Source organism: Rhipicephalus microplus, chromosome 8, assembly GCF_043290135.1.
Source record: "Rhipicephalus microplus isolate Deutch F79 chromosome 8, USDA_Rmic, whole genome shotgun sequence".
Taxonomy (NCBI): Eukaryota; Metazoa; Arthropoda; class Arachnida; order Ixodida; family Ixodidae; genus Rhipicephalus; species Rhipicephalus microplus.
Window position 1 is genome coordinate 93,838,991 of NC_134707.1, and position 17,172 is coordinate 93,856,162.

General features: G+C 44.6%; 1 long non-coding RNA gene across 1 annotated transcript in view; it reads left to right on the plus strand.

The window, feature by feature from the left end:
* The window catches only part of LOC142769251 (uncharacterized), a 41,808-nt gene that overhangs the window by 9,311 nt on the left and 15,325 nt on the right, over positions 1-17,172 (plus strand). The window contains exons 3-4 of the long non-coding RNA XR_012885726.1: positions 15,538-15,682; positions 16,892-16,968. This is a non-coding gene — a long non-coding RNA (uncharacterized LOC142769251). The remainder of the gene's footprint in view (positions 1-15,537; positions 15,683-16,891; positions 16,969-17,172) is intronic.

Genomic DNA, 17,172 nt, shown 5'->3' on the forward strand with positions numbered 1-17,172 from the left:
ACCCTAACGTGAAAATTATTATGCGTCTTATGTAACAACATGACTACATGCCACGCTCATGATGTGCTCGCGGCCGTTTCACTAGCGTCACATATACCAACTTTGGTATTACAGTACGTGAATAGATGACGAAGGTATGTGACAGGTGCCAGCTTGATAATCATGAGATTCGTGTCATGTTAAAACATGGCCTCATGCCACGCTCTGATTCGCTGGCGGCCGTTTCACTAGCTTCACTTATGCCAAGTTTGGTATTACGGGATGTGAATAGATGATGGAGGTATGATACTGGTGCAAGCATAAAAAACATGAGATGCGTGTCATGTAACAACATGACAACACGCTATGCTCAAGATGCACTCGCGATCGTTTCGCTAGCTTCACTTGTACTAAACTCGTTATTACGCGACGCGAACGGACGACATAGGTAAATGACACATCCAAATATGATAATCACGACATGCGTGTCATGTAGCAACATGAGTACATGCCACATTGCTGATGTGCTAGCGGCTGTCTCGCTAGCTTCCCATATGACAAACTTGGTATTACAAGACGCCAATGAATGACGAAGGTATGTGACTGGTGCACACATGGTAATCATGAAATGCGTGTCATGTGGGAGCATGAGTACATGCCACAGTCAAGGCGTCAATACATTTCGACGTGACACGGTGCGCGTGCTAACTGGCGTTTATTTCATCGCGTCACGCTGGTGTTGCAACGCCAAGCGCCGGTCCTGCCAAAGCACGCGCCGTGCTGCGTTGCTTTGACGCATGCACGTTTCAGGGCGTCCAGCGTCCCTCCATCACGAAAATAGGAACGCGCAGTGTTGTCTGGGTAACAAATCGGTGCGAAATGCAGCATGTCACATTTCGCGTCGGTTGCCGTCGAGCCGCAGCGACGGACGCTGGTCACGCCTGGCGTCAGACTATAGAGTGCTCGCGTTTTGCGAACGTAGCGTCGTTCTGCCCAGCGTGCGCACGCGTCAGCGCTTACATTGGACCCTTTATGACGCACTCGCGGCTGTTTCACTAGCTCCACATATATGAAATACGGTGTTAAGTGACGTCGATGAATGACGAAATATATCACTGGTGCAAACATCACAATCCTGACACGCGTGTAGTGTAAGAACATGACAACATACCATGATCATAGCGTGCTCGCGGCCGTTTCACTAGCTACACATAACTAAATTTGGTATGACGTGGCATGAAATATAACGAAGGTGAACGACACATCCAACCATGATATTCATGACACGGAAGACATTTAGAGCATCATTTGCCTCCACCTCGTAACGTTGTGCTGATTTTAAAGTGACACATCATCAATTCTCATTCCTGCTTCGCATATCATCGATTCCCACTGTACGTTGGATATGCCATTTTTTTTCATAAATAGATAATGCCTGTTTTTGAGAGAAAAACAAATATGTTCGTTTCTTGAACGCAATGTAGAATACAATGGCAGAGCAATGCATCGCCTGGTAGCTAAATTTGCCAAGGTTTCATTTTTGCCGCCTGGTCACAAGAAATTTTTGCAATAAAAACTGCGGACAAATAAATGAAGGAAGCTTAAATTAAACATAGGTTCATATCACTTTGTTTTAGACTCTCAAAAGAAGCGTCTTGAATCTCAATAACGTAATCCATCCAAAGTGGATCCAAAGGCTGGACTTCCCAGAATTCCCAGACACTAGTGCCAGATTCCCCTGTAGGTATTATTGTATGAAACTCTATGAGTAACTCCAACGTTCAAATTACTGACTTGGGGCTTATTTTTGTCGTCAGCTTTTTATGTGAGACTATGTAAATAACAATTTATGGGGCAACGTTCACGTAATACATATAAGACATAGAAAATGGTTTAAGAAGAGATTGAAAAATGCAGCTTAAATTACCAGTCTATTTTCGAGCAAGCCTACTCTTTCAGCTCCTCAAGCGGTTTTCATGAATAAAGCCGTCAAAAATTCTACCAACACATCGTACTAGCTCTCACACAACATGGTTGCAACCCGACAATGGCACTGTGATTCGCACACACTGTGGGCTGCGCTGCTGCGCAGAGCTCCGCAGTTTATAATGACAATGTCCTTCATTTGATAAAAAAGGAGTGGCCATACAGCCTTTGCCATGCAGGAATTATTGTCAAAAGCTGTTTACCTAATGGGGACGCGACGATTATTTGCCTAATTAAAGAAGGGTACCTAAATTAGTTATTGCATATTCTGAGATTCAGTCATTTCGGTGCCCGCCCAATATACTCATGCTGAAATTCTTTAGATAAGAAACACTGCTACACTCCAAAAATTTTTACACACTCATAAGAGTGTATTTGTTTTGTCCCATGGGCAACATCCTTTTAGGATGTCAAGATACACCCTAAACATCAAGGTGTCTAGAAACACCCTGAAACCGTAGGGTGTAAAGAAACGTTACACCCTACTTTAATAGGTGTTTATAAACAACCCTAAACTATGGGTGTTGGATGAAGCTACACCCATGCGAGCGGGGTCTACACTGACGACCCCCTTGAAACGATGGCGGTTATATGGATGAGCTTACTTGATCAAATGATGCGCAATTAATAGGCAACAAAAGCAGAGACACGGGAGGTGACCCTTTTACTTGTGTGTTGAGGAGAGCCGTTCACCGCACTTCATTCCATCAAATATGCATCACCAACTGGCCCAAGCCTCAATTGTTCTCAGGGAGAAGCATATATGAACCTTCTCTGCGGCTGACAGGGAAGAAGGAAGATACTGGTGTCACTCACTGTACTTATACCTGTATGAATGCTGCTGATAAAATAAGGTGCCATGGTCTTGAATGAGCTACATGAGACCGGTGTATATAGGTGTACGTAGACAGTGCCGTAAACGACAAAGACGCGGAAGGCATTTACACATACACACTGACACACAAATACACACACGCACACGCACACACACACACGCACACACACACTACACCACAGTAGTGCAAGCAGTAACCTGTAGCGTAAGGTCCAGCCGAACATAATGCCGAAGCAAAAAAACATTTAAGCCCATATTTTAACATCTGCCTTTATTATAGAAAAACTGGAAATCTGACAAACAGGACTCTGATGGCATTCTGCAAAATTTTGAAATGTGTCACGGGACCAAGTTTCTTTCTCTCTATACTAAAAATTCATTGTTTTCAATACAATAAATCTCACAACTTTCAAAACATTTGCGCTAGTCGGGCAAACGACTGACATATATGGCGTTTTATTGACACACATACAATAGAAAAAAAAACACGTTGAAAGAGTAAGCAAGTTTCTGGAGTCACATTTACAACGTATTACATCTCGCAGTATAAATTTCGACATTAAAAAAGACAACATTCAACAAGGTAGTGTAACTGAGGTTGTAATAATGTAATGTCAGTGTTGGTATACTTCTAACTGCAAAACCACTCGTCACCGCTGCTTGCACAATCATCTTCAGCTGCAGAGATGACGGGTGCCTTCGAGAGAAGTGGGGCGAAGCTGTACTTTCTGTACAGGAAATTCAATCCAGGAAACCTAAAATAAATACACAAGGAACAATGACTGAAATTTCACAAAAAGTGCAACATACAGTGTGCACCATGCATACCTAACTGCTTTCTTATACGTGTAAGTATAAATTGAATGCACAGCAAACATACTCAGTGGCATCTGACTTCACTGCAGTGAGAAATGCTAGAAAAGGTATGCTGAGCAATAAACGCCATAAAAAGCACGCTGTGGCGGAATCATTATGCGTTTCGTGCCGTAGGTATGTACCTTACTTTACCCTTTCAGCTCGCTCGTGCAGGCAAATAAAAAGGTGCTGCTTCAAGTTGATAATGTTCTATTAGTTGCATGCAACGACCAATCTAAGTGAATGTCAAGTTCTATGCTTACGTATGCATCAACACAGCTGCATGTGTATTTCTCCAGATTTACCATGGTACTCATTCGATTAGTTTCATAAAAGGAATACAGTAAGAAGCGCAACATTATATACATATTTTATCTGTATTGCACAAAAGCGCTATGCCACTGAGCATACATGACGGTATGCGCATCGAGAAGGTATTCAGTGCAGGTAACTTGTAAAATTAAGAACTGCACAGTTACGTATTAAAATGCGAATGATACCAGTGTTCTTGAACTGGCTCACATTGACACTATTATATAATGGAAGAATTGGCTACTGGGTCATTCCACATAAGACGCCCCAGCCATTTTGGTGACCACCGCAAATGTATTCGAAAAAAAAATTGCACTGATTTTACTGCATTAAAAAAGGTAACTGCTAGAGTATTTCGCAGACAAATAATTTATTGGTCACGTGGCTGCCTCCTGAACTTCCCGGAATCTCGTCTGGATGTTTGTGAAAAAAATTATTTCAGAAGTATCTCTTCTTCCGTGCCAAACTTGATCTACAAGTTAAGTGAAGGGCTTGCGTAAAGTGTTTGAAGCTCAGTAATATGATTACCATTTTTCGACCACATACGCCTCAAATAATTTATCCGAAATGTGTTATATCTGCATTTTCTCTATAAATACTGCACTTTGAATGACAATCTGAGGAGTGAATGATTAATCCACATAAGGTATATTTGGAGGAAAAAATATTTTAGACCTCTCAAGCTGTCAAACTTTACGAGAAAAAATCGCAAATTTCACAAAATAATTCTTTTGTCTATAATGAGACGCAACTTGCACCATGTAGTGGTTGAATTAAAATAGACGTTGCACCCAAATCGAACCAAATAAAAGGTTCTTTTCATGTGCCAAATTTTCTCATAGCAATTTATGTTTTGAGAAAAAGATCACAGCATATCCACGGAGTGAATGATGATGAGTGGGGCGTAGCGTTTTTCCGTCCGGCCGCACAAACGGATGGACGGACAGTCTGACGCCAGTATTAACGAACAGAAAGACGGACGGACTCACGGACAGACCGACACACGGAAGCACGGACGGATGGATGCACAGACGAACGGATGAAAGCACAAATGTACGGACGAACGATTCGTCCCACGAATCATCATTTTTTCCGTGAATATGCTCTGAAAACCACTGACGCTATCTATTGTGCAACTCATCAAGTAGCTGCATATTACTAGTACGACTACAGAGGAGGGAATGACCCACGGCCTCAAGAGCTTTGCCCCTAAATGATTTTTGAAGTTCCAAGTTTCCCATTCGCCATTTGGTCATACTGCAGCCGACGGCTTGAAGTTCCCTATTGCCGTTGGTGGGAAAATTCCAAAAATATTTTATTCCTTGAAATAGAAATTGTAATGAAACTTGTCACAATTTAGGTAGAAGGTGATTTCTAATTGTACCACCTCATGGTGCAAATTGCGTCTCAATAAGGACAAAAATGACAATTCTGTGAAATGAGTGATCTATTTTCGTAGAGGATAACAGCTTAAGATGTCTAAATTATTTTTTCATCAAAATATCTTTTTTTGTGAAGTAAGTAGTCACAGTTCAGATATTCATAAAAAGTGCAGTATAGCAATGAGAAAATGCAAACATAACACACTTAGGCTAAATTCTTGCTGAAGTTTGTGGCCAAAATTTTGTATATTATTGCTGAGTTTCAAACATCCTACATAAGCTCCTTTACTTAACATGTACCAAAATTGGTATAAAATGCGGTGTGGTCAATGTAAAATATTTTTTTTCACAAACAACACTCTAACAACAGTCTGAAATGTTTGAAAGGCAACCACGTGACCAAAAAGTTTTTCTCTCCGAAATATTCAAGCAGTTCACCGTTTTAAATGCATTAAATCAGCACGATTTTTGTTTCAAACACATTTGCCATAGCCACAAATTTGGCTGCAAAATGTCGAATAAAGTGACCCCGTTACCACCACTCAATGACCATTGCATACTGCTAAATTAGAGCCATCAGTTTCAATCATGCTGTCAGGGTGAGAAAGCATAACTCCTTCCCGATGCAGCGTAGGCTGTTTTGTGGCTGTGCGCGTTCTTTTTCCAGATAGATATGCTGCCCAGTCTTACATTTTGGCTGCAACACATGCTTAGATACCGTGCAGTATGTATAACATCAAAGTGTTTTTGTACAACAAAAAAACTAAGAATACGCTTCACATAGCGAAAACACCTTTAACATCTGAAGTACTTAGCGAAGTTAAACGCCAAAGCAAGGCGATGGCAATAAAGCTCCGAATAACAAGAATATTTTGAAAGTTACACATGATAGAAACAATCTGAATTAAATGTGCTCGAACGTTAGAAGTTATGTTCAAACAAGCGTTTGCGCTGTTCAAGTAGGCAATTCGACCATACACACAGACTAAAGGTCTGTTCAAAAGTCCAGCTTCAGCGCTCGATCCGCTATATAGGCACGGCTGTCGGCAGTGTCACGCTACGTTGCGGGGGAACGAAAATACCGGTGAAGACAAGTTTAATTAAATTGAATGTATTAGCAAGTAGGCAAATTTCGCGAGGCGCACCTAACGCGAAACAATATTGTAGCGATGCTGACGCCGACAGGTTAAAAAAACAAGCGTCTTTATTAGGGCGAACTTGTGCCCACGATTCTAAAAACTATGGTCGTCAAGTTCGAGTAGCCGAGTGGCACAGATCCGACTATCTTCCTCTTCCTCGTTGTTGGAGCGTACGAGTGCGTGGCGCATGCCAGCCGTGCCGGGTCTTGCTGGTGCTGGTGCCACGATGATTGTAGCCGGCTACTTGAATGTGGCGAACCTGTCGCAGCATTGCCCCCCTCCTCAGACGCATCGTCCCGATGCTTAAGACAGTGAAAAGATACACGCGCACTCTCACTCGTTTTTCGACGATCTGTCATGATAGGGCTTCATGCGGACTACGTGTAACACTTCCGTGGGATTGCGGCACCTTGAACTCACGTGTCCAGCGGATCTGACTTCATAAGTGACGTTGCTGATACGGGTGAGTACTTCATAAGGGCCGAAGTATCGGCAAAGAAGCTTTTCAGACAGTCCGCGGCGGCGCACTGGTATCCATATCCACACTTTGTCACCGGGATGATGAAGTGCATCACTGCGTCGCTTGTTGTAGCGACTAGAATCGACGTACTGTTGGTGGCGTATTCGGTATCTTGCCATTTGCCGTGCTTCTTCGGCTCTTTGCAAGAAGTCATCTAAGTCAGGTGGATAGCTGCTTTCGTCCTGTAGTGGTAACATGGCATCCAGCGGGGTGGTCACTCTTCGGCCGAATACTAGTTCGAAAGGGGCAACGTGGGTTGTTTCTTGAACGGCTGTACTATATGCGAATGTTACGTAGGGTAATATTTCATCCCACTGTTTATGTTCAACATCGACATACATTGATAGCATGTCGGTCAGAGTTCTGTTGAGGCGTTCGGTTAAGTCATTTGACTGAGTGTGATACGCCGTTGTTCTTCTGTGATCGGTATTTGTCATGCGCATCAGACATTGCATTAGGTCTGCAGTAAATGCGGTGCCCCGATCCGTAATAACGACGATGGGCGCACCATGTCTGAGCACTATGTTGTTCACAAAGAACTTGGCGACTTCGGCAGCTGTCGCACTGTATAGAGAGCCAGTTTCAGCATAACGGGTGAGATAGTCTGTGGCTACGACTATCCATTTCTTGCCTGCACACGATGTCGGCAAAGGTCCTAGGAAGTCCATGCCGACTTCTTGGAATGGGGCATCTGGAGGGTCTATTGGCTGGAGAAGGCCGGCTGGTTTTACGGGTGGAGTTTTGCGCCGTTCACATTGACGACAAGTTTTCACGTAGCGCTGCACTGATGCGAGCAACTTAGGCCAATAGTATTTCAGGCAAATACTGGCGAAAGTTCGGCTCACACCCATGTGTCCAGATGTTGGCTCATCGTGGCATGCGTGCAGAATTTCCTCTCGCATGGCTGTGGGCACGGCTAGTAAAAACGTTTCACCATTAGGTTCGAAGTTCCTCCTGTAAAGGACACTTCCTCGAAGGCAGAACGCGGAGAGCCCTCTGGGGAATATGCGAGGGACTTGAACGTCGAGACCCTGCAGGTGTTGTATAAGTGCCAGCAAATCCGGGTCATCTCGTTGTAGTTGAGCGATTTTGGATGTGTCGACAACGCCTAGAAACGGGAAGTCTTCCTCTTCAGGTACACTTGGATCAACGGGAGAGCGTGACAGGCAGTCGGCATCGCTGTGTTTCCTTCCAGATTTGTACACGACCGTGATATCATACTTCTGCAGCCTAAGGCTCCATCTTGCTGGTCGACCTGACGGGTCCTTGAGATTTGCCAGCCAGCATAGAGCATGGTGGTCACTGACAGCTCTGAACGGTCTACCATAAAGGTAGGGTCGAAACTTGTTTATGGCCTAGATGACTGCGAGGCACTCTATTTCAGTTGCAGAATAGTTTGCCTCAGCTTTTGATAGTTTGCGGCTGGCATAGGCTAACACTTTCTCTTGACCATTTTGCCACTGGACAAGGATGGCGCCGAGGCCGACATTGCTGGCATCGGTATGGACTTCAGTGTCGGCTGTCTCACCAAAATGGGCGAGTATTGGTGAACCCTGTAGTCGTTTCCTTAATTCGTCAAAAGCTTTCTGTTGTTAGCTTTCCCATGTGAAGGGCACATCGTCTTTTGTCAGTTTTGTAAGAGGTTCTGCAATCATTGAGAAGTTTTCCACAAATCGTCTATAGTAGGCACATAAACCCAAAAATCGACGCACTGACTTTTTGTCTCTGGGTGTAGGGAACCTCTCAACAGCGGCTGTCTTTTCGGCATCAGGACGAACACCATCGGAACTAATGACATGTTCAAGGAATCGCAGCTCTTCGAAGCCGAAGTGGCATTTTTCGGGTTTGATTGTCAATTTCGCTGACCGGATGGCTTCCAATACTGTGCGTAGTCGCTCTAGATGTTTGTCAAACGTTGCAGAGAATACGACCACGTCATCCAAATACACTAGGCATGACTGCCATTTCAATCCGGCGAGGATAGTGTCCATCATTCGCTGGAACGTCGCTGGTGCGGAACAGAGGCCGAATGGAAGCGCTTTGAATTCGTAGAGGCCATCTGGTGTTACGAATGCCGTTTCTGCACGGTCCCGCTCGTCGACCTCTATTTGCCAATATCCGCTTTTCAGATCTAAGGAGGAGAAAAACTTTGGGGATCGCAACCGATCTAGTGTATCGTCGATACATGGCAAGGGGTAGACATCTCGTTTAGTTACACTGTTCAGTTTTCTGTAGTCGACGCAGAATCAAAGTGTGTTGTCTTTCTTATTAACGAGCACTACGGGGGACGCCCATGGATTATTCGAAGGCTGGATGACATCATCAGAAAGCATCTCCTCCACTTGCTTCTTGATAATTTCCCGTTCTTTCTGTGACACCCGATATGGATGCTGGCGTATAGGCCTCGTGTCGTTTTGCGTTATAATTCTGTGTTTCGTGATTGACGTGCGCTGGACCTTCGAGGCACTTGAAAAGCAATCTGAGAATTCTTTTACCAGGGCGTAAATCTGTTTCTTCTGACTGTCCGGAAGGCTCTGATTGACGGTCACGGATGTGTCGATGTTGCAGGCCACTGGTCGAGTGGTTGATGTCGTTAAGCTGCATAGTTCAGTCGCCATACAGAAGTCGTGTAAATAGGCAATAGCCGTGCCTTGAGCGATGTGTTGAAGCTCATTGGAGAAATTTGTGAGTAGGACATCAGCACGGCCATTCGTCAAGTGAACAAGACCCCTAGCTACGCAGAGACCTTTGTTCAAAAACAGCCCTACATTTGTATCTACTATGCCTTCGCGGTTGTACAATGCATCATTTTCTACGAGCACCATTATACTGCAGCGTGGCGGCACAGTTACGTCATCATGAACAACGCGTAGAGCAGTTAGGCGTCGTTCCTCAGATTCCTCCACAGGTATCGCTCGTTCAGTCGAAAACGACACGCTGGACTTACGCCGGTTAATTACGGCACCATTAGCTCACAAAAAATCCATTCCTATAATGAGTTCTCTTGAACATTCTGGCAGCACAATGTAATCGGCCACGTAAATAAAGTCCTGTATTTCAAGTCTTGCAGTGCATCTGTCAAGGGGCGTAAAAATGTGACCGCCTGCCGTGCGTATCTGCGATCCACTCCACTGTGTCACAACTTTGTTTAGCTTTTTCACCATCTTGTGACTTATCACTGACTAGTCAGCACCGGTGTCGACTAAGGCATTCAGCTCCCATCCTTCCATTCTCAACCGCAAATCTGAAGTAACGTTTTCGTTGCTGCACCCATCTACCGGAAATACACCGTCATCACCCTCAAACCAAATTGGAGGATCTTCATAACTGACGTTATCAGCGGCCCACCTCCACAGGTCGCTTGCTTCAGTTTTCCGGGTGTGGACTTGGAGAGCGATGACCAGGCTGCCTTGAAGGTGCACGTGGGCTGGATGACCGGTAGCGCATAGGCGATGGTGACCGTGACCGGTGTTGGCGTAGAGGTGGCGAGTTCTGGCGCGTCGACAAGTACTCCTCAATCTCCGCTGGTCGTTCGCCGTTTCGGGGGCACGGTGCATACGACGGGAAGCCTCTTAATCCAGCCTGTCGGTAAGGACAGAATCTGTACAGATGACCCGCTTCCCCACAATGAAAACGCAGAGGCCTGCGCTCGTGATCACGCCAGACGTCACTTTTCCTGGGCCTATGCTCCACATAGTGATGTGTGTTACGTGCTCCTGGGGGCAGATAGGTAGCTGTTGGTTCCCGTGGACGAGGTGCGCTGCGTGCCGCAGGTGGGAGAGGAGTCATCGCCATTGCAACTGCTGCATTGTTGTGTACCGTGGGTTGTCTGACAACCTCAGAGTATGTTCGGATAGGTCAAACCGGCTGCAGCTCACGCTCTGGCTCTCGTATCACCTGCCTCAGTTCGTCACGAACAACGTCCGTAACAGATAGTGCAGTTGAAGTCTGGGGCATATGCAGTCTGCTCAGTTCTTCTCTGATAACTGATCTAATTAGCTCTCGCAGGGCTTCAACGTCGTTTCGCACGCCTCCGGAGAATACCTGTGCAGACGCGCAGTAAAGATTCCGGTTGTATTGCCGAGCCCGCTGTTCCAGTGTTTTTTCGATGGCCGTCGCTTCCGAGTAAAACTCAGCATTTGTGCTCGGAGGGTTGCGGACGAGAACGGCGAACAGCTCTTGCTTCACTGCGCGCATTAGATGGCGCACCTTCTTATCCTCAGCCATGATGTAATCCGCACGCTTGAACAGGCGGACCATGTCCTCAATGTACATAGCAGCACTCTCATTCGTGAGCTGGTTTCTCGATTGAAGAGCTGCCTCCGCCTTTTCTTTCCGGTCTATGTTCGCGAACGTAGCCACCGCTTGTCGTCGAAATACCTCCCAGGTAGACAACGAGGTTTCATGGTTCTCAAACCATGTCTTTGCGAAGTCTTCCAGGGCGAAGTATACGCGACGGAGCTTCTCTCTTTCGTCCCATCCATTCAAGCTCGCTACTCTCTCGAACAGGTCCAACCAATCTTCAACATCCTCGTACGAGTCGCCGTGGAAAAGTGGCGGCTGGTGCGGTTGGCTAATGAACACTTATGCCGGTGTTACCTGGCTAGTCATAGTGGTGGCATCCATCGTTTGAATTTCCCTTGGTGTGAAGTGAAGAGGACCAAACTCAGGTGAGTCACCTCGAAGACGGCGACTTGCCCTCTGGTGTACAGGAGTCACTTCCACGGGGTTGATACGCTGGTCGTCGGGGCTACGCTGTCTTGAGCTCGTGGGGCTTCGATTCATAACCCAGCACTTCCACCAGAAATGTAGCGATGCTGACACTGACAGGTTAAAAAAACAAGCGTCTTTATTAGGGCGAACTTGTGCCCACGATTCTAAAAACTATGGTCGTCAAGTTCGAGTAGCCGAGTGGCACAGATCCGACTATCTTCCTCTTCCTTGTTGTTGGAGCGTACGAGCGCGTGGCGCATGCCAGCCGTGCCGGGTCTTGCTGGTGCTGGTGCCACGGTGATTGTGGCGGGCTACTTGAATGTGGCGAACCTGTCGCAGCAATATGCTTTGTTGTCACCCGATGCATCAACCCGAGTTTTCACGGTAGTGTTAACCCACAAAACGAAAAAGAATCGAAAAGAACGACATGGACACCACACCCCTGTTTTCCGTTATTGGTCTTTTTGTGCAATAAGAAAAAAAGAAAGTGAATGAACTACCGACATGTCCAAGCATATGCGTTTGACATACGGTTGATGCTTCGAGCTAACAGGCGCCGTCCCCACACACGTAATAATTAGTAAACTAAAATTGATGTACAGCACGAGCGGGCCCCGTTAAAAACGGCTTTCAACAAAGGGCACCGCAAAAATCTGTTCAATTTCTTCACTGAACCTCAGCGGCGCACGCTCACTCTGCTTTGTACTCCAAACGATCTAAACAAAGAAACAAAAAAACTTGCCCACAATCACACTTCGCCATCATCCCCGTGAAACAGTTCGGACAAATATTCTCGCTAAGTAAACAAATGCTGACTTGTCATCAACTAGTTGAAAACAAAATTGTTTGAAGCCGTTATTCTCGTGCTCACGCAGTTAACATAGCGCTGAACGAATCAACGTGAGAGCGGTACTCACTATTTCACTTCGTGTGCTCCACAATATGAATCCACAGGTCCAGTCTTCAGGATGGTGCACCTTCGTAATAATCAGCACTGACAGAACACACTGGTGGAGCACAGAGCGCAGACACATTTCAAACTAAGCACCGAATAATAAACTCTACCAATCGAGAAGCCACGCGCACCACACGCACACACACGGGAGGGTTTTTCGCCAGCGCACGCAGTGACATGCAAGACGATGTCGACCCCTTTCCCGTGCTGTGCGCCCTGCGCGCAGCAATACCGGGCAGCCAAGGTTGTCTAGGCGACGAGACTTGATGGCGCCTTGAGGCCCTTTCAGACCGGCTAGATGCAGTTTAACGCTAGCTCCGGCCCTCTGCTGATAGCGCGGGCACTGCTTTCTTTTTTGCGGCAGCGATCTGTTGCGTTATACTCGTTCTTTAACAGTGCATCTGAATCGCAGTGAACTTTGTGAAGGTGCAGTGCAGCCAGCACGAGCTACTAGTCAGAACGCGCATTTGTAATATTGAGGAGCAATGTTTAGCGCACCTTCACCGACCTAATGTAGTGAATTTTGGTAAAAAAAGCTCAGCTGATGCTTTTTGTTTAGCTCTATGGGTCTTTAGGGACTGCACATTCAAGGTCACGTAGGCGATATTTTATCGGCACTTTCATTTCGGTGAAGACATTGCAACATTGCATGCATCGGCCGTCACACTATTCGATGAGAACATTTTGCCACGTGCGTAGTGCAAGGAAGACGAAGACGACAGCGCATACGCGCATCTGCACGTTTTTATGCAGCAAGCAATAACAAGAAAGAAGAGGAACGCTCTCGCACGCAGTAAATAAAAATACTGACCTGCTGCTACTTTCTCAACCTGTTAATTACTACTTCGGTCTTCACGTTGCGGCAATACAATTGTACTTAGCTCGCAGTCCTTGGAACAAGACCACAGCTGAGAATATTTCATCAATGCTGTTTTCTCACTACCCACAAAGCCAAGGCTTTGACCGAAGCACGTCTGCGGGGGAAGTTACATAAATTAAAAGAAGAGGAACCACAAAAAAATGAAGAAAGAGAGAGAGTGAGAGAGAGATGAACTAGAGAATGCGTTTCGGCTCACCAGAGGAGAGCTTTGTTCGCAATTTAGTCCACAAGGCTTCCGTCATTGTGAGCGAGGCTGCGTCATGGTCACCGAAATGTCCTTATTCTGCATTTTTCTTTATGGTCGGTGTCCTCTTCCTAATTTCCATGATGCACTCTTAAGTACATATGAAGAGGAACATTCGCTACAGTAATTAAATAAAACGTGCCTTCTAAACATACATGACGTCAATGTTCGTTTTTAAGGGACCTGATGGCCTGCTGACGTGGTGGTTATGTCTAAGCAACTGTGCTGTTGTTGTTTTTTTTTGCAGGTGGCGGATGTTTTATCTTCAGCTTTAAAAGCTTTGATCTTATGGGGGACGGCGGGAGGGGGTAGTGTTCTATGCATGGCTACACCAATATGCGCAACATTACCTTGTTCAGGCAAATCAGAGTACTTTGTGAGTGTTGACTAATCACGCAAATGAGACAGATGAAAGAAACAAGTACAGGAGAATTGGCCCTTACTCTATTGAACAAGCGTCGCACCTGTTGTATCTTCCATCTTATAGTAGTTTGCGTGCTTTATCGATGAAAACTGCGTTTCGCTCACATTACTTTCTGCTTCGATTTATTACTAGACTCGCAAGCAGCTAGTAGTGGGAGCCTTGCTTGTATTAAGATGTTTAACGTATACTAACAGTATAAGAGAAACGGCCCGAAAATGTCGTGCATTTGTAGCCTTGTAGGCACGTGTGCTCAGATTTGGGTGCACGTTAAAGAACCCCTGGTGGTCGAAGTTTCCGGCGCCCTCCACTACAGCGTCTCTCATAATCATATGGTGGTTTTGGGTGGTTAAACCCTACATATCAATCAATTATTTGTAGCCTTGTTGTTTACACCCTGAATATAAGGGTGTAAATGAGGTGTTTTGAGGGTGTTTTTTAAGGAACACCTCAAATTCCAAAAATGGGGCGTAAAATGGGTGTTCATATGGGTGCTTTTATTGTGTACACCTGTTTTACACGATTTAGGGTGTAAATTTTTAGGGTGTATTTACGGCTACATTTAGGATCAGACTCACTAATCAGTTCTGCTTGAGGCAAGTTCTTCACTGTTACAGATCATCCTGACTACATTGCAGTGAACTCAGGAAGCGTAGCATCTGCAAATGTCGCTTGGGATCAGAACTAAACTGACTAATCTACGGCCTTGAACTCGGCCGTAGATAACTGTCCCAATTATATTACCCACTCACGCTATCCGATCGTTTTTCAGGCAGACAGCCATACAAACAAGTAATGCGTTATTTTTAGTTAGGAAAAGAGCACGAACTAGCTTGTCACTTTTTTTCGACAAAACTTCTGGCTAACTCAAAAAACGGAAACCAAGCACTTAACGATATTTGCTGATAATAATAAAGTGTTTGTGATACCAGAAATATAAACACCTTTTATAGGGTAGTTTTTATTTTAAGTATCGATTGGTCTGCAGATAAAGTCATTTACGATTGTTATTTGATTGATTGAGTGATGATAATCTAAGATATTTAGAAACAAACATATCAGCATGAAATTCGCATCTGTCATGACTCTCTGCAATCCAGCGCAACTATCTATATTAGCTAGCATTTAAGATGCCGCCCCTTGCGTCAGGCTACTGTTCACTTTGGTGATTGTGAATTTGAAAAAAATCAGGAATGTTATTTTTCCTAAACTTTTTAGCACTTCTCAGTTGCATGTGTTGACAAAAAGTGCGTGGAGAAAGCTGGTGCTTGAACAGTGAATAAGTTACGTTATCTTGTTCTTTTTTGAACATATAGTTTATGACAAATGGAACCATTTATCTGTACTCAAGCAGCAAGTCCTTGAATGTAACCTGCGTCCGGGCCAAAATATTAAAGGATGATAAAAGTAGCAACACTTAACTTACGACGTGCTGGTCAAGTGGGGCGACGAAAACCAAGAGTGAGCTATGACATTTAAGTATATTTTCTTAATATTTGTTATTACAGTGCGTTGTAAACGTTCTTACAAAATCTTCCGATGCGAATGAGAGTATAAATGTTATAAATGTTATAAATAATATACTGAGGCGGGAATCACTGTGGAATTCGAACTGGTGTGCACTCGATCTGTGCGCAAGCGTCCCAAGAAATCGCGCAATCCAGCTATGCTAGTAGAGTATAGCATGGCGTTGTAAATGGTTGTGGAGCAAGGACGCGGGAAATCGAAGTGAGCAGCAAGTCGAAATATGTGATGGCGAGCTGGATGGAAAGGAGGCGGGGAGCAAGTGTAGCACTGCATAGAAACAACGTAAAAGAGAAAAATAGGCAGAGAGCACCGGCGTGGCTTAGTGTTAGAATACTGTGTGAGGGGGGGGGGCGCTGAACGCGAGAAATAGACAGGAAAATGCACAAATATGAAAAAAAGAGAAATCGAAAGAACCAATGAAAAAGGAAACAATATATTTTGCTAGATATAGAAAAAAATGCCGAAGCAAGCGACAGAGAAAGAAAAAGAAATGAATGAGGCGGGTGAAAGAAACAAAAAACAAAAAAATAGAGATAATGGGAGAAATAACGAAAAGTAAATGCAGAAAAAATACTTCGAAAAAGAATGAGAAATAAAGCAATATTTAGATATTGAAAAAAAAGTAAAGTTGCTCAAACTATTAAAAACATGAAAACCTAAGACCGCGTAGCTGAAAATTCACTCAGCCGCCTTTTTAGCAATCCCGTTATGAAATTGAACCTATGTTTAGGAAAACATATAAAACAAAGTTTATTCTCCTATGTGTCGTACACTGGAAAATATTTAGAAACTTCTTGTGCATGTGAACGTAACATGTGCTGCTTTAAGCAGTACCACTTTTGGGGACTCATTTTGATCTTTCACAATTGTTACTTACTTAATTCAGTCAGTGAAAAAATACTTATGAACACAAAATTGACAATTGCAATTGAATAAAAGTTTGGTTGCTTCGCAGTATTAGTGTATGCTATCCCGTAGTCGGAAACGGAGGTTTCTTTTGCTTTGTGTTGTGTAACGCACACCTATTTGCTTGTCCGCAGGTATTGCTGACCTTATTTTTTGTAGCGAAATTGGGGCTGCAAAACAAAAACGCGATGATTGGTACAAGTGTAAGGCAACTGTTTCCTTTTGTTATTTTCTTAGGATGAATTTCAATGCCTCATTTGCACCACTCGTTAAATCAGGGATAGACGTGAAAATATTCACGTCTGTCGACAAGGGTAAGTGCTTGCGAGTTCTAATTTCTATAATTAAAGTTTTAAACGACTCTCTAAGCGGAAAGCTTTCTCGTCGGCGTTCAGTGGTCTTGGCGTACCAGGGCACCACTGACGAGTGATGAGAAAAGTAGTGACATGACGATTTCACCAAATGACGCCCTAATAAGGTCACTGATTTTCCACTTTGTGCACCTATTTTGACATCAG